The 25,289-nt window shown below is 33.1% G+C and overlaps 1 protein-coding gene across 2 annotated transcripts in view; it reads right to left on the bottom strand.

Annotated features, from left to right (window-relative positions):
- LOC115884074 overlaps positions 1-20,699 on the bottom strand; it is an 81,173-nt gene extending 60,474 nt beyond the window's left edge. The window contains exon 1 of one of the 2 annotated variants that reach the window (XM_030902533.1): positions 20,369-20,699. The gene's annotated coding sequence lies outside the window, so the exon portion shown is untranslated. Of the gene's footprint in view, positions 1-7,327; positions 7,343-20,368 lie in introns of those variants that run through there. The other variant, XM_030902535.1, reaches the window with a different exon arrangement.
- Positions 20,700-25,289: the final 4,590 nt, after the last annotated feature.

Below are 25,289 nucleotides of genomic sequence, written 5' to 3'. Positions count from 1 at the left end.
ATTTTCGCCATTAAGAAGAAAGGAGGTGTCCAAAGAATATTGAAAACATCTCAGCTTTGTAATTGAAATGTATCAAAATTATCATGTAAACAAATAAAAACCAGACTCTCAAAAAGATATTCTGCCATTATAAACGTCAAAAAATTTCCAGTATAATTCGCTGTTGGGTGCCTACCATGGTACAAAGAAAACAAGGTATGATCGATAGCGGCTCCAATTTCGTTAAGTTTGCGCATACCACCTGTGACGTCATACGCCATACAAAAAAAATATCCGTATTGTTCAATTGCCACTAATAAAAAAAGACCTAAAATAGGGAAGAATTAGGACATAACCCCAAAAGTTATGTCAAATCATGGAGCTTGACATTTGAAAAATTATTTTCACATTTTTTGTGTCATCTGTTTGACAATTTGAAATTGGCGCGCGGAGCTTGCCGACCAATGGTACCGTTTATCACTTGTGACGTAGTGACCAACCTGCGCAATATCATACCTTGTATTCTTTGTATCATGGGTGCCTACCATGGTACAAAGAATACAAGGTATGATCGATAGCGGCTCCAATTTCGTTCAGTTCGCGCATACCACCTGTGACGTCACTAGGAAAATGAGGAATAAATAAAAAATAAAGAAAGTTGACAGGAGATCTGCATTTTTTGGGGTTATGGTTAAGAATTGTTTATTTTTAAGACTTTTTAGTTCGTTTAATTTAATAATTACTAAAACCAGAAGTTCCAAAAAAATATATTTAAAAATAATAATTATCTATTAACATGGATTTGGACTTTGGACCAAAATAGGTAAGAATACTAAATTTATTTCTATATTTGGTACCTATAAAATTTTTTATTAGGTTTTTAGTTTGCGATGTTTATGGTAAATAATTTTCATGTTAATTGCCTCTGATTTCACATAAGGACAGAGATGAGGATATAATATATGGAAAAGTAACCACAAGAGGAATTGTTACATCATTTAAAAAATGTTGGGAATTTTATTGTTTCCCATCGAAAAGTAGAAAATGCCAATTCAGATAAATGTATTGTAATTGTGATAGAAGTAATTCCAAGGGTGAAGTTTATTATAATTAGTGGAAGTAATTCCAAGGGTGAAGTTTATTATAATTAGTGACCTCTGCTTCTTTTTATATGTAGATGTTTCAGGTTTTGAGAATAAATCGGTTGAACGAAACCCAAAATTTAGAGAAAGTATTTGCATACCCAGAATATGCCCATCAAGGATTATATAGCTCAAATTTCCTTTAATGGTAGGCAATTATTCAATGCAAATTAACTTTTTAAGTGACTGAAATATTAAATAGTTTACAATATGGTATATCATTAAAAATATATTACTTTTAGGTACAATTAGGGCCCGATACATTTCAAAAAGTAGAATATTATTTTATATTAAATGAGGTATTGTACCAACAATTAATTTATATTAATACCGGAGATTAAAAAATAACAGAATAAATAGTTCTTTTTTTATACTACAAAAATAAACTATAGAATACAACAGTATTTAAAAAAATAAATAAAAAGTTATGTCCCGGCCGAGATTCGAACTCCGGTCTCGCTTCCTAGCCCGACTCCTTACGCACTGCTCCACAGTAACTTGCTTAGCGATAATTCAATGACGGTATATAAACAAAAAAACAGGTTTATAACAATATCTTGACGATTTGAACTGGCGCGCGGAACGTGCTGACCAATAGCGCCTGTTATCACCTGTGACGTAGCGACCAACCTGCGCAATATCAATATCCTTGTATTCTTTGTACCATGGGTGCCTACAAGGAGAAAATTTTCACTAAAATTGATCCGTTGCCATGGTGATTTGTCAAAAAACACGTTTTGATTGGTTAAAAATTACAGGTGTGGAATTTTCATTAAAATTGAAGTGCAAAGATCAAAAATCTGCAGTATAGCTCTAGTAACCAATTTTTATTTTCCATATAAATATTAACATGTTTGCCACTAAGTGGCTTACATATTATGAGACACAGCCAGTAGATACATCTACATATATACCGAGTGGTGCATCGTCTTTGGTAACAGGAAATCCTATGCAAATTTTGAACTATCAAAATATTGGCTCTCCTGTTGATTTTACAGCAAAGTCATAAATAAGTTCTTTATAGGTCTGCGTATGCTGAATACACATACCAACTTTGGACAAGCCGATTTTAAGTAATTTAAGAAAAACTGCATCTATTTTTAAATTAAAACTAAACAGGTATTAGTTGTAGTAATTAAAGTTGTCATCCTATTATTTTATCAATGTCAAATTATATTGCCTTAAACGTTTAGGTTTTGTATATTTCGAACAAGTGTTAAATTACAAAAATGCATTTCAGGCACACTAACCTTATGTACTATAAAATAACATTGCAGAGAGCACAACAAATTGCATTTAACAGTACATTCATTCGACTGACAACTTAAGGTATGTTGACAATTGCCTGGTTTTGCAATGTTACTTGTTCAGTTTTAATTTAAAAGCATTTTTTCTTAAATTACATAAAATCGGCTTGTCCAGAATTGTCCAAATTTGGAATGTGTATTCAGCATACTCAGACCTTTAACAAACCTACATACGGCTTCGCTATAAAATCAACAGGAAAGCCAATATTTGGATAGTTCAAATTTGCATGGGATTTCCTATTTGCAACACCACCGATGTACTACTTTACCCGGTATACATAGTTTTAATGTGGTACATAACAGGTGTTTCTCTTTTTGCTGTATAATTCAATTGGGTGCAAATGACTTAATGCAAGTAATCTAATAGCAGATTTTCTCGTTTAACTGATCATAGATTATAGCCAAAAATTCTTGTTTCAAGATTTCATGAAGAAAAAGAAGAAATATTGAATACAGTATTAATTTCAATTTTTTGTAGCATTTATTTTATTTTATTTATCAAATATGCATATTATTTATGAAATATGCTACGTTAACTACCTAGCATATTTGATGTTACATTGCGTTTGTACAAGGTGGGCCAAATTGGACACTTTTAACGCACGTTTAACGGGAAACGCTCTTTTTTAAGGAGATAGACGGAAACTAATATCAGTGTCTGGAGCTCAATTTTTATCGAAAACTGATAAAAAAAATATATAAAATATCTGTTACAGTTTTGGAGTTACGGCATGTGTTCCAAAAATGTGCATTTTTAACAAATCGTTTCCAAGGCACTTTTTTACGTAGAATTTAACGGTTTAGGCATATTTTTTTAAATTAACAATTTAAGAGTTATCAGCAGTAAAATTATTTTTTTATTTAGGACACTTGTATATTTTTAATTAATTGAAAATAACTTAAAATTACCTTTCCAAAAATATAGCACACTTGATATTTTGTTATAGTCCCCTTCGTCGCAGTCAACTAGTAGGTTTTGGACCCCTTATTGATGATCTGCCCCTAATGGAACTCGAAAACATATTTTTCCAGCGAGACGAGAACCTCCTTACAACGCTAAATTTATCAGCAATTTTTTGCAGCCAATTTCGAGAATAGTTGAATAGCTAATCAAGGTCTCAGCCGTTGGCCGTTGAGGCCGCCGGACTTAGCACCTCTGGATTTTTATCTCTGCGGAAGACCAAAGACTCTTATCTTTAAATTTCCCGTATAGTCTAGACAAGAATTAGAAGTACTTAGCGGTTATGCAAGGGTATCTTTCACCCTCACTGAGTTAATGAATTCCACGGGAAATGTTCAGAAACGGCCCCGTTTGTGACGGTCGACATTTCGAACACCTCCTGTAGCAAAATTTCATGTCTTAGTTTGCTATTTATTATTGCTGTAATAACAGTAATAATAAATATCTAATAAGATATAGTTTAAATGTGTTGTTAAATATAGTTTAAATTATGAAATTCTGCATCTCTCATTGCAAATATTATTTTCGTTTTAATTGCTGCTTGTAGCTATAGTACCGTATGATCGAATAAAAACGATCGTCAACGATGGCTATGAAATGAAGATCGCTGTCATTTTATATGTAAAATTATATGGGAAATGTCACCGATCGTCATTTTCAAGCCAACTGGGCGCCGTTTTTTTTCGATCATACGGTATTTTTCTACATTACGGCCGACGCGACACCTTTTGTTCAAAGCCTACTTATTCAAAGTGGGCAAATTTTTAAAAACCCTGTATCTCGAAAAGGACTCCAGCAAAATACCAAGTATGCTATAATTTTAAATTATTTTCAATTAATTAAAAATATAGAGGGTGTCCCGTGTAAAAAAGAAAAATTTCTGTTCCATAGCAAAAAGTTACTTACAGCGATTTGTTAAAAATGCATTTTTGAAAAACACCCCGTAACTCCGAAACGGTAACAGATATCGACGTGCGGTGTATTTTATGCGGTACCATCATGTTTTTGATAAAAATTGGGCTCTAGATATCGATATTCGTTTTCGTCTATCTCATAAAGAAAAAATCTCTTTCCCTTTAAAAGTGTTCAATTTGGCCCACCCTGTACATCTTAGGTATAATTTAAGGGTTTTATTATTTTTTTTTTGAAGGTTTTGTCGATTTATATTATTTATCTGAGAGTAATCACTAACTAGTTACTATTAAATTACTTATCATGAGATATATTCAGTTGGTATAAAAGTAGAAGGTAGTTTAAAATTTTTTATTAAACTATACATACCTACCTAATATTTCCTTCAGTACAAGGGCAAGCATTTGTAGTATTAAAAATAAACTAAATATATACATTTTATCGTTATAAGAAAAATGTTTATCGTACAAGGTAAACTGTATTTTAACATTTAAAAATAACCATTGCAATAAACGAAAACAAAATCTGTAACTCAGCAGTTCCGTTGTGTGTACTTGTCATTATTTTCCTTCCGCCATGCAAAAGATCCCGACCTTTTATTAAAAATGACCTTCAAAATACCATAATAAATGCTTCTCGTTTTAAATACATAATGCTATTGTAATTGATGGTTTCAATGGCGTACCAATATTATAATTAATAATTAAATATGACATCGAGTATTCAGATTTTATTATTTAAATTTTTAACTCAAAAATCGATTTATTAGTGATTAATTCGTTAGATACAGACTGACGTCAATATCTTAAATATTTTACTAGTAGTAAATTGAAATTACTCTTGTTTTGATTTAATAAAATATCTTCAATAATTAAAAACTTAAACATGACAAGTAAACGGATAATACAATCGAAAAAAAAATCGCATCACAGTAATGTTTTAAATAAGAATTAATTATTATATCTATGAATTATCCCCTCGTTTATTTAAGATTAGCTTGTAAAGCGATGGTTGATTTGATATTTGAGCTGTACCTATTCCGTGGTAGAACCAGGTTAATCAGATTGGTAAACTACTCCTGAAGAATATTTGTAATAAATTTCAAATATTTATTTTAATAATATATTATTTTCAAAATCTAATATACTATAAAATTCTCGTGTCACAGTTTTAGTTACTATTCCCCTCCGGAAAAAAAAATCTTGCAAAAATTATGTCAAATCGCCTTCACCCACATATAGAAAAAATCCTTCCAGAATCGCAAACGGGTTTTCGCACCAACCGTGGCACCGTCGATTCTATATTTTCCATCCGCCAACTACAGAAAAAAGTAAAAGAGCAGCAGTCTAAACTTTATGTTGCATTCATCGATCTAACAAAAGCCTTCGACTCTGTGAACAGAGATGCACTTTGGGAAATTATAAAAAAGTTCGGGGTAACCAACAAATTTCTTACAGTGTGTAAAAGCCTCCATAACAACAACCAGTCAAGAGTGTCACATCATGGATCACTGAGCGATCCCTTCCTGACAAATACAGGTGTTAGGCAGGGATGTGTCTTAGCACCTCTCCTATCATGGCAGCGCTCTCCAATATAGTGGACAACAAACTGCAGGAGAGAGGATTGGGCATTAGATACAAATATGACGGCGGCGGTCTGTTCAACATAAAAAGACTGAGGGCAAAAACACGTACAAAATTCATCACAGAACTTCAATATGCTGATGACTGCGCTCTAGTTGCAAACACGTCCTTAAAAAAGCTCACTGCGAGAGTATTGAAGCCATGGTTACAACGTCCCGCTTAAGATGGGCTGGTCACGTATGCAGAATGCAAGAAAACTGCATACCAAAATCTCTGCTTTACGGTGAGCTTGTAGACGATAAGAGGAGGCCGGGTGGACAACTCAGAAGGTACAAGGACATTTTCCACGAAAACTTAAAGGTGATTAATATGCAGAATCATTGTGAAGAAGCAGTTCACAGTAGAACTCAATGGAGAAGAATTGTAAACTCAGTTAACAGCGACAACCAAAAAGTAAAGAGGCAACAAAGCAATGAGATTTTTGAATGTCCGGAGTGCGGTAGGCAAATAACTTCACGTATCGGGGGCTTTTCAGTCACAGAAAAGCTCATGAAAGAAAACGCCTTACGTGACCATCTTTTGATGCGTGTCGAATACTCGTCAGCGAGTAATGGCAGTATGTATGTATGTATACTCCTCCGAAATGGCTTAACCGATTTTGATGAAATTTTATATGTATATTATTGTATATTTAGTAGTAGGTCTGAAAATAGGTTGTTATCTATTTTTTATACCCCTAAGTAATAAGGGTGTCCACCCCATTTTTTTTATTTTTTGGACATTTTTTACTTTTTTTATGATATGGCTTTAAAATTACATCATCATCATCATTCTCAGCTTATTCAACCATTTTCGATTATGGAGTAGCCTCCCACATATATTTAGATACCCTTCATTGTTGTCCATTGTTGAATATGCGGGCCCAAGTTATCCCTGATGCTAATATCCTAACATCATGATCCCATCACAGGTTTGGTCTTCCTCTAGGTCTTATTCTTCATGCTGTATTTTTTGTGGTCCATCTATTCTCCATCCTGGGACATCCTGTATAAATGTACGTCCAGTCTTGAAAATTTTAGCTTCAACGAACAGAACGAACATAACGCGCAGAGCAGAATTCGCTAAGCTAAATAACTGAGTTTGTGCTGTTCGCAGTTATTTGGGTCGTACCTTGGTCGTACGCGCTCTGTCACTAGCATAATTAATTAATAAAGTAGGGAAAAATATTTAAAGCTGGTCCTTTTCTCTTAACAACATGTTAGGGACTCCAAATCGAATTGTCGAATTGATTTGACACTTTTCGTAAACATTGGCTTTTTAATAAAGCACTGAAAGCTACTGCTAAATCAGTGTTCATGTTTTTTTTATCTTGATACTTGGTTCCAGTTGTTTGTTTTGTACCTACATTTACTAGTAAAAACTTAACTACCGCGGTATACTCACAAAAACACTTCTAGCAGATGGAACATTTCTCGGAGCACTATATTCGCGCGAACGCAATGAATTTTTGTTCGGACTAAAATGTAGAATGTTTAGGAGGGGGGTTAATCACCGCGACTTTACAGATCTATTGTGTGTTCCCCCTTCTTGAGTAATAACGAGTTTAATTCATCATACAGTCTCAGAGCTTTGACAAACGCCAATATCCGAGACGGCTCCACAAAGGCCAGCTCTCCATCTTCGACATCAGCCGTACCAAAGTTTATGACACGAACGTTGTCGTCTCGGCGCGGCGCGCTCAGTAGGTGTTCTGGTGTTTTCCCATTTTCCCCACAGAATCTGCATTCGCCGTTATTTATTAGCTTTAATCTACTGAGGTATTCGTTGAGGAGACAGCGTCCTGTTAGAAATCTCGTGACAATCCGAAGATTGTTTTACTTAAATCAAGGAAAATCTTTGATTTTACTCGGTCGTAAGTTCTAAGGAACTTATTCGATTTTGTTCGGACTATTTACTCTGCTTGTTCTTGCGTGTTTGGTTCATTCTGTTCGTTGGGATTAAAATATTCAAGTCTAGACGCAACTTAGAAGCGGCTTTTTACCAAAAATATGTTAAAAATAAAGTATACCAAGTGGTTCTTTAAATGCAGGTCACGTTTGAACATTAAAAGCTTGTTGAACGTATTAAACTGAACAATCGAAATCATTGAAAAGCATTTTAAGTATAGATTCTCATAAAATTGGCCTATAAAATGCACACTTTGATTTTAAACTTTGTAAATGACCACTTTAACGATCTTCCAAAGAGAAAACAATAAAAATATTCTGAACGTAAACAGGAGAATGGTTATTATTCATCGTACGAACAGTACTGAAATACCAGGAATATCATAAATAAAAGTTCCCGCTTGTATACAAGGAAATTAAGTGGAAAATAATGGTTAAACATAAATGTTGCTCATGACCGGTTGTTGACGTAGCTGGCTGGCAAGTTAACTGACAACAGATCGGTCTATAATCGATGAAGCATCTTATTACGATTTTATGTTTTTTTTTAAATTTCTGTACAATAGAGATTAGGAAGCTTATATTACATTGTTGAAATATGCAAGAAAGTATTCACATAGATAGTTTTAATTTTAGAAGAATAATATAGAAAAGGCGCGTCGAGATCAAACATACAGAAAATTGTAATGACGACCTACATAGAAAGTGAAAAAACTATGGGTACCTGTTCAGGCTGCAATAGAATCAGGTTTGGTTCTATGCTGGATCTAATATACACCTTGATAATACAGGGTGAGTCTTAAATAAGTGCAAAATATTTTCAGGGCTGGTATATCTCGATAAAAGAAACATATTTTCTCTTTACCATTTTTCAGATAAGTCCAAAATAACCGAGTTATTTAAGTTTGAAAATTAAAAGAAAAATTAATTTTTATTGGAAAATTTTGAGAGCCACCGGATTTTTTCTGTAATTGCATCCCTCTTAGTAACTATGGTTAATATCAGAGATTATAGCTGGATTTATAAACTCGGGAGTTGGCGTTCAGTTGAGGTTCAGTTGCACTCAGTTGCAGTTGAGGTTGTAGGTTAGGTTTGGAATTGTGAAAATTTCGAATGTTTTTCTTTCGAATTAAAAATACTTTTGATATTTGTTAAAGTTCAAACACAGTAATCCAAGATTACGCAAAATATAAACATTACATTAACAGAAATAATGAAACAACAATAAGGGTCATTTTCCAATGCATCGGCGTGCTGTGCTTCCGCTGAACGTAAAACGAACTGCCAACTTTTCGACCAACTGACTTTATAAATGCGCGCGTTCATTTCATAGTGTTGAACATTTTGAACGGCAACTGAACCTCAACTCCCGAGTTTATAAATCCAGCTTAAGAAATTATACCGTAGGGAAATTTACGGTGAACAGGCAGTTCTAAAAAGTTATCGAAAAATATACAGAGAAATTTAAAAGAAAATGCACGATTTTCAACATTTTTTTTTTGAAAAAAAACGCATAGACGTGTTCCTGGGGTCGAAATATACCACCCCTAAAAATACTTGCACTTATTTAAGACTAACCTTGTATAACACTCTCAGATATAACCACGCTTATTGAGAGTTGGACGAATGAGTTGTGATTGCTTTGGTTTCAATTTTTTTTTCGTGATTCTCTGTTTTTGTTTTAATTTTAATGCGAATTTGATTGCTTGTCCGTCTTGATTTTAAAATTGAGTATCTCACGTCACAAATTTTCAGTCGGCTGCTCTTATCGATAGGCTCTGATTGGAATTTCAGGATAATTAGTTACCAGTAGCGGCTACACTCAAAAAAACATATAAAAAAAACTACAACATTGTATTGATCATACCAAAACCAAATAAACTTCTAGTCACGTGATTAACTTGACCGGCACAGCGTTGCCCACTTTTACATATTTTCTTCGTAAAATCAAAATATTTTACGAAACAAAAATAAATAAATTATAAATATACCGGGTGCGTCTCAAAAGTGGCAAAAAACAGATTTTTGGTATGTTAGTATATGACATAAATTAGGATTGGTTGGCGTATTCAATTGTTTCTGGTCACTTCCTGTTTCACTGGAAATGACTACAACTTTTGATTTTTATATGACACCTTCGGTATTTTATTACTTTGTTCGATAGAAAATCGCACTCTGAATAGAATGACATATCATAGTCAATTTTTGACATTTTCGCATATGGTTTATTTGAAATTGTGACATGCCATTCATAACGACAATTTGACTCAAAATGCCAAGTGTGTGGTAACAAATTATTCGTAAAAAAATATTTATCCAAATATGCTAATGAGCCACCCTTGTTCCATTTGATAAAAATGATATATAATTTAAAATAGGACTTGGGCCTCCTCTAAAAAAGCCTCATTTATTCTTCGTTTAGAGTCTGTCGGTTTTTACATAATAATTTTTGCGTTGTTAAAATCGACTCTGTGCGCTGTGTCCCTTGAATGCTGACATATCTGAGATTTACAAAAATCGCTCTTTTTTAAATAACCTTTATGTTCTTTAATACGAACATTGAAGGGTCTAGATGTTTCACCAATATAAGATTTATCACATTCACATGGTATTTTGAATATTACATTTTTTTGTTTGTTGTCTAATATAGTTAAAATTGAGACGTTTGGCTTTGGAATAACAAAATAAAACACTAGTGCACCACAATATATCAAAACACTTTTCTCTAAACAATAGATTCGCGTTTTCCTAACCATACTAAAAAGCCAACTTTTATTTTTTTATTTTTAATTTTAATCATGTGCTCATGATCTATATGGTTTGCGAAAGAAAGTTAAGTGTTATGTTCAAAAGTGTAGGGCTTTTGTGTATTGTGGGGTATAAATGTTTTATTTTTCTGTTAATATATCTATACAGGGTGTCCCAAAAATAAGTGCAAATATTTTAACTGGTAGCATATTTCGGCACACCTATGAGTTTTTTTTGCGAAAAAAATTGTTGAAAATTTCATATTTTTCTTGACATTCTCCCGAAAATTAAAAAAAACTTTTTAGTGCCACTTGTTTATTCACCATCGTCAAAGCTATTCACCAGGCGTCGAATAAGCTGAGAAATCTCATGAAAAAAATCTTAATAGCCAGTTATCGCCAGCGGTTCTCAAAATATTGCCATTAATTTTTCAAATTTTCAAAGTTAGATAACTCGATTATTTTCAATTTATTTTAAAAATAGTAAAGCCCCTTTAAGTATCTGCACTTATTTCCGGGAAACCCTGTATATGACACTTCGTGTAATAAATGTAAAGAATGATTGTGTCGGATTTCTTAGTATTAATAATTTTTAGCTAGTTTTATAATTATTTTATTCAATAGAATTTAATTTTATTTCAATTTATGGCGTATATAGCAGGTAGTATAAATAATTATTGTTATATGTATAGTATGCATAGTAGATTACTAAGTAGTTTTTTTAAACTGTCAAAAGGGTAGTCTGTTTACTAACAGGAAACTGCAAGCTCAATAGAGATTTAAAGCTGATGGACTTGATAGAAGAATCCATATGCAGATTCCGTGTATAGGAAGAAGAAACTGCAAAATATATTCTGTTGTCAGTGCGATACTTTAGCGGATGTGCAGTTCTATGTATAGGCCAGTTGGCGAATCATCAACTAGAGGGAGGTGGATCATGGTTGAGTTCTCATAATGACCTCAAATCCAAAGAGGCAATAGAGAAAGAGGGATCCATTTTATTTCTTTAAGGAAAATGTGTTCCAGGTGACGTCGTTGTTACGTTACCAGGCCCTTCTTGTGCCTGATAAAGAGCAATAAAACGCAGATACGTAACTGTTCCCTAATGTTCCCTAAATGTGACAAAACTTTGCTCACTGAGATATATCCTCTATATAGATTCTGGACAATACCGGTATCACGTCTAAGGAGAGACCAAGTTAAAGAGGTAGAGAAAATGGAGGTGGAACCTGGAGGGTCTGTCTCTATCTAAGCTCCTCGACTGTGAAGGGCACGGATGGCCAAACCTCAACCGTGGAAGGGTGTATATCCTCGGAGGAAGAACATCTGTTGTTAGAGGAGGATGGGATATACTTTTGCCCCTACAACAGAAAAATTCTCAAATATGATGGGTTATAGACGGTATGATGAGTTATAACTCAAGGAAGGACTATAGATCTTTAAGGTCGCAGTGATTAACCCCCCCCCCACACTCATTCTACATTTTAGGCAATTGGCAAATTGATTGCAATGAGTAATGGAAGGTTCAGTCTACAAGTTATTAGACCTTTTGAAAAAGATGCGACTGGAGTATCATGTATATGGAGAAGAAGAAAAGGTCGACAATAGATCTGAAAAGATTGCCATGAAATAGACAACAACCACCTTAGAAAATCTAGCTATTCGTATATCAATGTAATATACATTATATTATTGGTATATTTTAGAACTGTCCAAACTCATATTTTCAACAAATTATTATTAAGGAATTACTGTAAAATAAAATACATTACTTTAGCAACCTCTTGCACGTGACGGATTTGATGCTTCTGGTAATTATCATACATGCTTTGTACTAAGTAAACAAAAATAAAAAAATGTATACTTATAGTAAATACCGCAATATTCTTAACCTAATTTCCATTCATTCATTAAAATATAATAAACAAACAAATGTATTTTAAAGTAGGCTTGAATCAATTAGAGTTGAATGTGTTATTAATGAAAAATAATTGTTTGTCAATATACGACGACGCGTTCTGATTAATTTAACTGAATAAATGTATTTATTCTGACTCGAAAGTTTTAAAAATCAAACTATAATAATTATAAAAAAACGTTTTTTTAATAAAAATAAAATGACCATCGTATATTTGTTTCTACCTTCTGTGGTTAAAATAATGTTTTTGCTCAAAATACAATGTCTTCGTATTTATTTATTAATACGAAATTACTTCGTAAGTTAATTATTAAATAATTGAAAATTTGGTTGAAACCAATCATTTTAGTTATAGTTTAATATTTTTAACAGAGTATGTTATATTTCTTTTCTATTTAAATAATATGTGTGTATGTAGAAGGTGGTCCAATAATTGAACGATGCCAGCTGTAATTCAGGAAGAAAAAAAAGGAATCAGGTAAGGAAAATATGCGAAAATAAGTTATAATGAGTAACTCATCTTGCAGTCTCAGAACTTTGACAAAAATTCACAGATTTTGCAACATGCGCAACCATCATAAGCGTATTGAAAATACCAGACACAAAAGTCAGCGGTGGTCAGCAATCACCTGTTTTTTACATTTTATATTAACTTGTGACGTCATTTGGAAGAGCTCAATAGAAATATAAAAGAACTAAAGCTTGTTTGGAAAGCAATTTGACATTCGTGACGTCAACACTCCGGCAGTCTAACGTATCGCTAATTGCCATTCGCAAATATATTCCAGATACGTATAGTGAACAAGTGAACCGTTCGCAACGTTAAATAATTTTGTTTTGTGCAGTCGCTCTCTTGAGTTCTCCTGCCTAAAATCTATATTGCCTTCCCTAAGATTTTAAATATAAATGATTGAAACTCATACAAGTTTACCACAATTTAAACTTAAGATAATTATTTAATTATTAAGTCCATAATTATATTAAAATATAACACTTACGAAGTTACTAAATATTAACTATTTCTACTTAATCATTTTATAATTCTGATAAAAACACGCTTGATTATTTATTTTAGAAATCATACGGGCTATAATCATTAATATGACTATATTAACAATACTTAAATCAAAATTTATTTGAAGGAAAGCTACTGTATTACAATAATTGTAAAACAAGTATGTAATAATAACTCGGAAAATAATTATTAAAAATTGCTCATCTTGTTATAGATGTCGGCGTCTTGTCTCTATTATTTTATTAGCCGTTTAGCTATAGTTTGATTTCAGATAATGCAGATTTTAATGTACCATTTGTGTTTTTTTATTGGAATTATTATTTTTAGCATATTTGGTATACTTTATAAAATTATTTTTAAGTGCTCTCTTCCATTTTTCAATTATTAAAGTGCCTTTAAATACAATTAAAATTAATTAATTGGTGTATAGTATTTGTATTATGGGTTTGTTTATTTTTTATGAAATGAATGTTTTTCCTATTAAAATAAACATAGCTTACTAAATCACTAGCTAGCCATTTTTAAATACAGGATGTTAATTAAGTATCTGGCCAAACTTCAGGAGGTGATTCTTTGAGTGTTTTTAAGATAAAAAGTTCATATATATGTGTTCGGAAATGTATATTTTTAAAGATACAGGGGTGTCAAGGTGTTTTCTAATAGACCTTTTTTATTAATATCTCAAAGATCCTTTAGCCGATTTTGTTGAAATTTCGCCCTGTTGTGAAATTTAATAAGTTAGCACTAATTAAATGATAATTATTATTTACAACAATATTTAAACGATAAAAACTTATCCCAATAAATATTTAGCATCGCCTTGAATTCATTTGTTTTATGTTGGCGGTGGAAACCATGCAAGCTTTTTCTTTGCCCTAAGTTGTTAATTAAAAAAATAATTATCATATAAAAAAAATATAGGTCCTAATAGCCTAAATTTTATCAAAATATATCAGCAGATCCGATGAGACCCGAATTATTATATGTTTTGGAACTTAATGATTTAATTAATTATTCCCTTTAATGCATCGATTGTGCGCATTATCCTACGCGCCAAGAAAAAATATTGCATTAGTCTAAATTTATTATTTATGTTATTCCGCTCTTTCACGTATAATTTGCCCCTTGCTTCTCATACGGAAAGAGTTAGATTAAAATAGCCCAACTGTACCTAACAACTCATGCCTTGACGCATATTCTTTTTTATAATAATATCGGCTTTCCCAGACTAAACATCCATATCCATAAAATAGTTGGCCCACACTAATAAGACCTCATTTCGGCCCTCGGACGTCCTTGCTTCAGCTATCGACTTACGTGTTGACAAGTTGATTAGGCAGGTTATTGAACTCCATGTCGCCTCTAGCATGTCGTTTTTTCAAAGATGGGTCCCAGATAAACGCGGCCAGAAGTATTTTCACTACTAAAAATAGTATCTGAGGTGGCTCCAGAGAGGCCAGGTCTCCATCTCTAGAATCAGCCATAACAAAGTTTATGGCACAAATGGTAGTGGTCTCGGCGCATTTAGTGATAAGGTGTTCTGGTGCTTCCTCATTTTCCGCACAGAATCTGCATTCATCGTTGTTTCTCAGCTTTAATCTACTGAGGTGTTCGTTGAGGACACAGTTTTCTGTTAAAAACCCTGTGGACAAATCGAAGATTGTTCTGACTTAAATCAAGGAAAATCTTTGATTTTTCTCGGTAGTAAGTTCTGAGAAACTTTTTCGAGTGTCTTATAGACCGTTGGAGGATTCCCATTCCAGGTTACGGATGGAGTCTTCCAAGTTTCTGAATTCCGCTTTAAGTTGGTTCCCAGAAAGCACAACGGTTCTGGTCCAGTTAGTTGAGTGTTCGCTACTTTTCTAGCTAGACCGTTTGCTTTTTCACTGCCTTCTATTCCTTGGTGAGAGGGTAGCCAGAGTAGGATTTTTTGATAGCTCCTATCTATCTAAGTTGTACGCATCTTTCGATAGCGTAGATTTCTGCCTAAAAGATGCTGGGGTAGGTAGGTGCCCATTGGTTCGGAGTATTTAGTTTTCGGTCCAAATACTGTTCTGGTATTGGAAGCATCAGTATACCACGTTACGGTATGGTATTTTAACTCTGTGGAGAAAATAGATTCTGTGGGGAAAATGGATTCTATGGGGAAAATGAATTCTGTGGGGAAAATGGGGAAACACCTCTTTCCTTATCATTGAGTGCGCCGAGACGACGACCATTCGTGCCAGGAACTTTGGTACGGCTGATGTCGAGGATGGAGAGCTGGCCTCTGTGGAGCCGTCTCAGACACTGGCTTTTGTTAAAGATGTATGTTAACGACTGTATGATGAGTTATAACTCGTTATAACTCAAGAAAGGGGAACACACAATAGATCTGTAAGGTCGCGGTGATTAAGTCCCCTAAACATTCTACATTCTACATTCTACAATATACATTCCACATTCTACATACTACATTCTACATTCTACATTCTACATTTTTTTTGAGGAGGGAGAAAATCTTGCATAAGACACCCCGAAAGGGTAGTGCCGGCTAAAAAAACCCTCCTCTGCCCTTCCACAGAACCGCATTGGAATCCGCTTTCGCATTTCTTCAATCCGGCCGTTGTCCTTAATCTTCTTTCTATCAGACTTTGCATCATCTGGGACTCCTTCTCTTTATTTTCCATAATATGTCGTATAATTATTGTAACTTTGTCCCAGGCATTTTCCCCGTCAACTAAGCTATTTGCTACATTTCCTATGTTGAACACTTTTTTTGTATGATGCAAATATTGACCTCTAATTTGATTCCATCTAAGGCATTCAAATAAAGTATGTTCTGCGTCATCTTCGGCATGACAATATATACACTGAGGTGTGGTCTTTTTTTTCGAACAGATATTTACCCAAGCACCCTTGACCCGACAACGCTTGCGTTATGTAGTAGTCCACTTCTCCGTAGCCTCTAGTAATCCGCTTTTCGATGTTCGGGATAAGTTTATGTGTCCATCTGCCATGTTTTCCATTTTCCCATTTATTTTGCCACTCAGTAATCATTTTACTTCGGGCTTCTTGCCTTGGCACCCCACAGTAAGTTGCATATCTTTCTTTTATTAGAAGCTCTATTGGAGGAATTCCAGCTACAACGCAAGCACCTTCACCAGATATTGTTCTGTATGCACAGCAAACTCCGATGCATATTGTTCTCTGCACTCTTATAAGTTTCTGCAGTTGTTTTTTATTCTGCGTTATAGTATGCATTTATTCTACATTCTACGTTCTACATTCTACATTCTACATTCTACGTTCTACGTTCTACGTTCTACGTTCTACGTTCTACGTTCTACGTTCTGCGTTCTACGTTCTACGTTCTACGTTCTACGTTCTACGTTCTACGTTCTACGTTCTACGTTCTACGTTCTACGTTCTACGTTCTACGTTCTACGTTCTACGTTCTACGTTCTACGTTCTACGTTCTACGTTCTACGTTCTACGTTCTACGTTCTACGTTCTACGTTCTACGTTCTACGTTCTACGTTCTACGTTCTACGTTCTACGTTCTACGTTCTACGTTCTACGTTCTACGTTCTACATTCTACATTCTACATTCTACATTCTACATTCTACATTCTACATTCTACATTCTACATTCTACATTCTACATTCTACATTCTACATTCTACATTCTACATTCTACATTCTACATTCTACATTCTACATTCTACATTCTACATTCTACATTCTACATGGTACTTTACATTCTGAGCAAACGTTTCTCCTTTTCACTACTTTTTATTGTTCAATACTACTGTAAGGTATCTCTCAAAGTTGTACATTCTTGGTATGCCATCCACTGGGAGTTGGAGGAATGGAATTTTATTTTCTTTTTGAAGGCGTTTCAAGCCCTGACCTGAAAATTCTCCCAGTACTGTTTCCGTCAATGGTCATTCTAATCATTGGCGCATTGGCATATCTACCGACGACAATGTGCAAATGTGCAGTGGTGTTAGGTCTAGGAAGACGCTTCAAACCACGAAATTTTTTTTGTTTTTTTCCTCTAAATTTAATCTCCTACCTATGTTCCCATATTAGGAAGGACTGTTTTTAAAAAGAAAATTTAAAAATTTGACAAAAAATTAAAAAATTAAAGTACGAAAAAAACATATAGACTTGTTTCTGGGATTGAAATGTACCACCCCTAAAAATTTTAACTCATTTAAGGCTCACTTTGTACGGAAATCTATTGTAATGAATTGATTGGAAATGAAAAATTTTGAAGACTGAGTTTTAAAGAATAGTAAATAAAGCAAATTATAAAATATACTGAGGAGCTCAAAGAACAAAGGAGACAGAGGTGTCGGCTAATTTCCGCAATAATTAATTAGAAATATTCAAAATTCAAAACGAGTTTCATTTCCGATTAGGGTGTTGGCACTTAGTAGCTATTTTTCAAATTAGATAATACTAATGATTGGTTAAGTATGATACAGAATGAAAATTTAAAATTTGCAGTATGTTTAAATTGATATACTCTTTAAGAATAATAATAATTAGCGATGGGAAGTAAATAATTAGACTATCGAATGGTTACTGAAGTAATGATTTCAACTATCGAATGGTTTTATTCGAATAAAATCATTCATTCATTTGTATACTAAAGCATATGTGACAACCTCGCCGTGCGACTAAATGGTTATCGTTGAGCCACGACTATCGAATGCTTTTGATAAATGAAAAATGAAATTTAGTATTCGTTTGATTTTTGTGTGCGTCAGTGCATTATTAGTTCTTCAAATTTTATAACTTCACCTTATAAGTACGTGCTATTTTTGCGTTTATTAAAATATTTAAAATACTAAAATAGTAGTTTTTTTAATTGACGATTGTGTGCGTGTGCAGGTGTCAAATTTTTCCGAAAATTTGTGTGATTTTCTGTAGCTCGATCTTTCAATTATTTTATTTTATATGGTATTTATGGTCTATTTTTTAATGGGAAATTTTGAGAAGTAGCAATTTTTAAGAGAAATGAGATGAACTTGAAGTTTTACACGTGCCAATTTAAAAAAAAAGTTAACGATGTTTGTATTTTGTTTATGCTAATTCTCTTACATGTAGTTTTTTGCGAAGAAATATTTCATTTATTTTTTAATGTAAATGCCAGTAAAAGTAAATATTATTTTTTAATAATAATGTAAAGTACCCAATATAAATAATTTTGATTTCTAATTTTTCATTTATATTTTCCTTCCATTACACTGCATGCTTAGAAAATTAATAAATGTTTATATTTCATGATTTTAAAGTTTGTTGTTAATATAACAAATTAGCTCTGTAATTATTATTATTTAATAAACCAACGATGCCAAAAAATTTAGAGACTATATTATTTTTAAATAGGATCTAATATAAATAATTTTGACTTCTAATTTGTTGTTTATATTTTGCTACTACGTAAAAAAATGTTTATATTAAATTATTTTAAATTTTGTTGTTAATAGGTATAACAAATTATTACTGTTATTATTATTTTTATTAAACCAGTCTTTATTAAAAACATTAAAAATCATTTTCCTACATCCGAAATATTTTATTATCTAACCTAACCTAACAACAGAATATTAATAAAAAAAATGCAAAATATATAGACATACTATCCGTAACTAACTAAAGCCAAACAATAATATTCTTTGCTAATATCAACTAATACCAATATATGGCAACAGCGCCCTTCATAATGTATTTTCTGTGTAAATACTAGCACCTCAATAAAAAAATAATGTGTCCTTATCTTTATATGACTCCGCAAAAAATCAAAGATGCCGGCTTCTTTCTAGCATTGCCACCGACCGCTGTCGGGTTTCTCGAAAGAAACCTACGTCGCCGGGCGACAACTAAAATCCACTTAATATTTTATTATAATCGATCCTGACGAATAAATGAATTTCATAAATGAATGAATTTTATAAATGAATGGTTTTTGCTGCCGAATTACTAGAATACAATATTTCAAGGCAGATGACGCATCTATTCGATAATTTTTATTCGAATAGTTTTCAACGAATGTTTTTTTACTAGCTATCGAATTATTCGAATGAATTGCAACTATCGAATGTTTCGATAGTATTCATTCGATAGTTCCCACTACTAATAATAATGTCATGAGAAATATGCAGTTTCAAGTTGAGACATTGTGGATGGTAACAACCTTAAATTTGGGAAACGTTGTATAATTTTTTTATATTAATAAAAAGGCAATTTAAAATACTAATCGACGTGTTTGTGTACAGTACTTATGTCCTCGGATTAATCTTTACAAGAGGAAAAACTTTTTTATTATTGAAATTTTGAAAGAACTGCAATTTTCATAAAATTTGCTTATTTTAAAATCCTGTTTATATTTTTCCAAATTTCTATACCGTTTTGGAGAAAATTAAAGAAAAAAACAAACATGAAAATATAGTTGAGTTTTTTCTACGACCTAAAAATCAGAAGGAACTTTTAGGAAAAAATTCAACTATAATTTCATGTTTTTTTTTTAATTTTCTCTAAAGCGGTATATGGAAGTTTAGAACAAGCAAAGATTTTTATGAAGAATGCATTTTTCTTAAAATATCAGTAATATTTTTTTTTCTTGTAAAGACTGGGGATTGATGCTACTGTATATTTTCGAAAAAAAAAAATAGAATTACTGAATTTATTAAGTTAGAGAATCACCCTGAATATCTCAGTGGCATCAAAGTCTTGGCATGTTTACAATAATTGTATTTATTAATATATCATCATATACAACATTTAAAATATTTGTTATATCTGATTACGGTAATTAATAAATCTGTGTTGTGAAATTCGCACTCATATTTATGAATAAAAACTTACAACTAAAAGTTCTCCCAGCTTTTGAAAGAAATTAATCCATAAACGAAATGCACTTTAGAATACACTTCACAAACTTACGAAGTTTTTCGGTTAGCGTTAATTTAAAGATCAAACAAGCAACGTACGGCAACCGCGTTTGTTATGATCTCGAATCTCGTGAAGCCAAGCAACAATCACGTGAATCGCGGTACGATCGCTTTAGCAGCGCACATACAAAGCGACTTTTGAGATACATATGCCGTGCGGCCGCCGATTTTTCTTGACATTGAAAAGGCAAGCGAACGCTTCGAATTCCTTTCACCTTGCCCGACCTGGGGCTCTGTCTTTTCTGGTTTCGACAACCAACGGTTTCGCCGCGCCGTTGGAACGCCAAGGGCTTTACGATATGGTGACCCCGGGTTTGCGAGCTTTCCGGTGGTCGGAGGGAGCGGAACGAGATGACGGGAGCGAGCTTTTGGGTGGGCAGTGGCGTGCGTGCGAGGCTAAAAAAATAAATTGGTTAATGTCTATACCAGAGGTTACAATTTGGCTCAACTTTCATTTAACTGAAATCCGAAGGGTGTCTCACTTGTGTAAAAAATGTACAGTTACTGCCAAGCGATTGTCAATGACTGCGAAGAAGACTGCCATGTAATTATTATAGGCAAATGCCGTAAGACTTTCAAGAAAATAAAATGTACATGTAATTCCAATAGTGCGACAGAGACGCCCCTCGCTGAAATCAGTTATGTAAGAAATATTTGTTTATTTAGTATTTGGAAGCCGCAGCCGTTTCAAATAGTATATCACAACATTTTTTCTGGGGAGATGCATCCTTTTTGGTAGTGCCTCCGGCCCCCGCCAAGTCGAGCATAGCCGTACCATCCTTTTCTCGAAGGTATTACGTCAGTGAAACGTCATAACCTGCTAACTCCATTTTTTACGTGAATAAGTTTTTTTACCGTCATGTCAAAAAGAGAAAAAAATACTTTATAAATATGGAAAGCAGCTAAATTTTTTACAATTAAAAAAAATGTTATTTTAACTCAATAACATCTGCTGCTTACAACCTAACCTAACCTAACTGCCAGTGATCTGAAATAGCCGCCGAAATATTGCTATCTCCATAATTTCCGTTACGATCACGCTGAACCAAATACGCGAATTCTTTAATCTTTTTTTAATTCTTTTCTTTCTTTTAACTATAAAAGAATAATCTACCATTTGAATTAGTAATTCAAAGGAGTAAATAGTATATCTAAACAGTGCCCTTAAAAATAGAGTTTATAATTAGTACAGAATATCATATCGTGCATTTGCCCAAGTCATTATAATTATTACAGAAATAAAGATGACTAATATTGATACTAATAATTTGTAACAAAATTGTTGAATAGGTGCTTAAAGAGAAACGAAATAAAATATACTGACTTGGTTTTATATAAGATTTTAGTTTGCTCTTAACCATCTTAGGTTGGTAGACGATATTGTACTGCTGAGCACCGATATTCAAGAACTGAACACCATGCTAAAGGAGCTAAATGACCAATCCTAAAAAATTGGCCTTAAAATGAACTTGAAGAAGACCAAGATAAGGAGCAACAATATCCATATTATTACCATAGACAACGTTATTATTGAAAACGTAGATCATTATATATATTTAGGTCATAAAAATCAAGCTGGGTAAGGAGAACCAAAATACGGAGATTAAACACAGGATCCATTTGGCATGGGTAGCATTTGAGCGATATTTTCAAGGATAAAAAGGTGCCAATCAACCGACAGCTGCATTCTACCTGTGCTTACGTATGGCTTAGAGACTATGGCAATTACCCTCAAAAAAAAGCAGAACAACTACGAGTAGCACAAAGAGCCATGGAAAGAATCATGTTGGGAGTCACCATTAGGAAAAAAATATGAAACACCCACATACGTCAAAAAACAAAATTAATAGATGTTGTTAAAAGAGTGTGTGGCAAGACAGGATCCAAACCGATGGCCCCAAAAAGTCACCCTATGGAGACCTAGGGGAACAACAAGAAATGTGGGCCGACCAAAAAAGAGATGGGTCGATGACATCAGAGCAGTGGCGGGAAGACAATGGATAAGATTGGCTAGAGATCGCGAAGCATGGAAAACCCTAGAAAAGGCCTATATAACACTGGATGGAACCAGGCTGAGAAAGAAGAAGAAGAAGAAGCTTGCTCTAAAATGGTTCTTTTCAAGGGCTTTACGATATGGTTCTGCAAGAAGATAAACTTAAAAATGTTAAAATAAGAGATTTGGAATTAGAGGTATTAACATTTTGTTAAAAATAGATTGTAAAACGTATAAATAACGAATTGGCGTACCTATAATGCTTTAAATAGGTTAATAGCAGTAAAAAATAATTAAATTTCTATCTTTGAAATTTACGTCAAAAATATATAAATCAAACAAGCTTTCTTTTATAAAGCTTGTTTTGATTTATAAGAGTGATATTTTTGCCTAACAGCAAATATTTATCACTAAAAAAATTATACTGGACTTCTATTACCTTTACTTTTATTTGTTTTGTACGTTTCGATTCCTGTAATGATTATTCAAATTTTTTTGCCTAAAAATTAAATTATTGCCCATTTATAAATAGTCCTTGCTGTGGTAGTACTAATTAAGTAGTGTATAACATTATACTGAATGTGGTTAGCAATTCATAATTTATTTATCAATAACTTTTCATAGGATACGCCTCTGAGTTTCTGTAAATTTAATGTTCATCATTTTTTTAATAATCTACAAAATATGGTCGGATTTGAAGCTTTGGCATTTGACCTTGGCAGTTCGGTTAAATTAGCGCAAAATCTAGAAAAACGTGTGATTAGCTTTGGAATATATTTTTTTTCTGGAGAGACAACATTTAAATTTGATTTCAATATATCAAGTGTTTTGTCCATTTTTGACTGTCGACTATCGAAATCGTCTCGTCTATTGCTCGTTCAATTTTAGTCTATATTTTACTTCACAATTCACATTCTGCTATTTTAATATCTATACCGGGTGCGTCTCGAAAGGGGCTCACCCCTATAACTTTTTATTTTTTTTTAGATAAAAAAACCAGATTTGGTATGTTATAGTATATGACACAAATTAGAATTGATTGATGTATTCAATTGTTTTTAGTCACTGTTTCACAGAAAATTACTACAAATTTTGATTTTTAAATGTCACCCTTGATATACTTTAACTATATTCGATAGAAAATGACACTCTGAATAGAATGACATATCATATGTCAACTTTTGAATTTTTCGTTAACAAAAACCTTATTTTAAAAAATTTCAATCTAGAGTTCTATAGTTTTGTTAAAAACACTAATTTTTAATCAAGGAGTCTCGGAAAAATAGATTTGATCATTTAATGTTTTTAGTGTCTTGTCCTGACCGGTTAAAAGGTGCCAGAGTTGTATTTTTAATCATATCTCAATATTTTCAAATTGAACAAGGGTGGGCCATTAGCATATTTGGAAAAAGCAAAAAAAAAATTTTTTTTACGAATAATTTGGTACCACACACTTGGTATTTTGAGTCAAATTGTCATTATGAACCGCATGTTACAATTTCAAATAAACCATATGCGAAAATGTCAAAGTTGATAATATGATATGTAATTCTATTGAGAGTGTCATTTTCTATCGAATTAAGTAGAAATATACAGAGGGTGCCTTTTACAAATCAAAAGTTGTAGTCATTACCGGTGAAACATCAAATTGACGAAAAACAATTGAATACGTCAATCAATGCTAATTTATGTTCTGTAACCCCAAATATCGTTTTGAAGTTATAAGTTATAATAAGTTATAAGGGTGAGCCACTTTTGAGACGCACCCGGTATAGACTTTCATAAGGATTTTGAAAATGTGAATTTCATAGAAGAACGTGGAATAATATAAGACTCTTTTTATATAAAATATAGATAGCCGAGGGGTGTCTCACTACTGGAATTACATGTACATTTACTTGGCAGTCGCTGGCAGTCATTGGCAGTCTTACGGCATGGCAGTCGCCTATAATAATTACATGCCAGCTATAGGCAGTTTTCCTCGCAGTCATTGGCAATTGCTTGGTAAGAAGAGTATATTTTGGCAGTACATGTACATTTTTTACCCAAGTGAGACGCCCCTCAAAGATAGCATACAGCACACAACATCTTTAGAAAATGTATGTGAATACAAGAAACAAAAGCAACATATAACACTAATTCACCACCGTACACTAAATAGCGTTGATACGTTTTTGAATTGACAAAGCGGTAGTTTTAAAAATAAAGTGTTACCCTAGAGAAAAGTGCTGCAGGTAAAAAAAGTCTTCGTTCACTTCATTTTACCAGAAAGAAGAACATAACTCTGATAATAGAATTAATAAAAAACTATGACACTTAATATTAATAACACATTACTTACCTTTAATTCTGTGCTACAACTCAGAGGAGTACCATCACGGGTACTATTAAGTTCACTGAAAATTCAAATTTTGACGCCGCCGGCGCCGGTTCTTAATTTTGAGAACCACCTATATCTTTCACTTTCACTTTAAAACAGGGTTTAAAATAATTGTTTTAAGCAAGTTTTAAACATAATCCACATTTTAGAGTTAAAATCGTATACAATAAAATTGTTTTAAACCACAAAAACATGTTTTGTTTAAAAATAAATATTAGCGATTAGCTGCTTCTTTCCGATAATGGGGAATTTCTTAGCGTTCTTATAGCCTTTTCTTTATTCGATTGCAGTTTGTACAAGTTTTTTTGTTGTAGTTTCTGAGGTCTTCTGCAATCCTCTTCCTTATTCTCTTATATAATCTTCCCCTAGGAGATGCAAGACCTTGTAGTTGGTGGGAAAGCTCCTGGTCAGTTGATGGCGGAATCCCCCCTAGCGCTCGGCTTGGTCTAACAAGCATTTCAC

Source organism: Sitophilus oryzae, unplaced genomic scaffold (genome assembly GCF_002938485.1).
Source record: "Sitophilus oryzae breed Bouriz unplaced genomic scaffold, Soryzae_2.0 scaffold_2014_pilon_pilon, whole genome shotgun sequence".
NCBI lineage: Eukaryota > Metazoa > Arthropoda > Insecta > Coleoptera > Curculionidae > Sitophilus > Sitophilus oryzae.
Note: the sequence above shows the minus strand (reverse complement) of the source record. Positions and strands in the feature narration are given on the sequence as shown.